This window comes from Sorex fumeus, unplaced genomic scaffold, assembly GCF_029834395.1.
Source record: "Sorex fumeus unplaced genomic scaffold, SorFum_2.1 ptg000265l, whole genome shotgun sequence".
NCBI lineage: Eukaryota > Metazoa > Chordata > Mammalia > Eulipotyphla > Soricidae > Sorex > Sorex fumeus.
The window spans coordinates 40,140,821-40,142,253 of NW_026606322.1; positions in this window are offsets into that span (position 1 = coordinate 40,140,821).

Here is a 1,433-nt window from a genome sequence, read left to right on the forward strand (position 1 = left end):
GGATTAGTATGTCAGAAAATTTTTGTATTTGAAAGAGTAACGTTAAATTTTCTATTCATTATAAGAATGGCAATTTTGGGGCTGGAGCTATAGCGCAGCGGGTCGGGTCTTGCACGCGGCCCTACCTGGGTTCAATTCCCAGCATCCCATATGGTCCCCTGAGCACCGCCAGTGGTAATTCCTGAGTGCAGAGCCAGGAGGAACCCTTGTGCATCACCTGGTGTGACTCAAAAGCAAAAAAAAGAAAAATAGAAAAAAAAATGGCAATTCTTTTGTATTCTATCAGAATGTGTTTTTAAAAAATTGTCCTTATTCTTTTATATTATACTCACAATAAATAAAAACAATAATGTCTCTTAGGAATATGTCTGAAAACAATGACAAGTTTCAAGGTTTTGTGCTGAAAATAAATGAAAGAAACAAGTGCCACGTTTTATGCGGTTTGCAGACTTCAAAGTGAATTTCATGTGTCTCTCAACTTTAATCTAACCAATTGCAATTGATAAATGGAATAGGATCTTGTAGGCAAGGGAACAGACATTTCCCCAATTTATAAACAATTTAATCTCTTACAGACTTTCTCCAGAAGAGACATTTTAATTTACCCACTAGTTTCTGCTCAGGAGAGTTGGTTGAAGGTAGAAATAATTTAAAGACCTGAATCTGTGATTATTGATAGAAAGATGAAGTGTATAATGCAGAGTAAAATATAATAGAGTGTCTGGCTCTATAGTGGAAAGAAAGGGGTATAAAACAAGGCACTTTTACCTCTGAATCTTTATTTTTAAAACTTTAACCTTTCTGATACTCAACTGGAAAATGAAATTGTGAGATATTTGAAGTATACAATATGATGGTTTAATAAAATAGCACAGTGTTAGGGCATTTCCTTGCACACGGCCAACCCAGCAGACCTGGGTTCAATTCTTTTCCTTCTCTTGGAGAGCACAACAAGGTACTGAGAGTATCTCGCCTGCAAAGCAAAGCCTGGCAAGCTACCTGTGACGTATTGGATATTGTGAACACAGTAACAAGAAGTCTTACAATGGAGGCACTACTGGGCCCGCTCAAGCAAATCAATGAGCAATGGGAGGACAGTGCTACAGTGCTACTAATGTATCATTCACTCCCTGATACCTTTTAAATGTTGGAATAGCAAATGGTGGAGGTAACATTTAAATTCTACTTGCAACAATTTTTCATTATATAATTTTGTTATATTCATTCAACAAATTTCAATTACACAGTAAGGAAAATTTTATCTATCCAATACAAATATTTGACAAAATAGTCACAATGTTTAAAATTTTTTCCTCATTTTTAATTGAATATTTTTAGAAGCATTTACCACATTTACACTATATTTTCTACTCTCCTGTTCTCTAGCAACTATTTTTCTTCTTAATTGCTGTGAGTTTGACTTCCTAAAATGT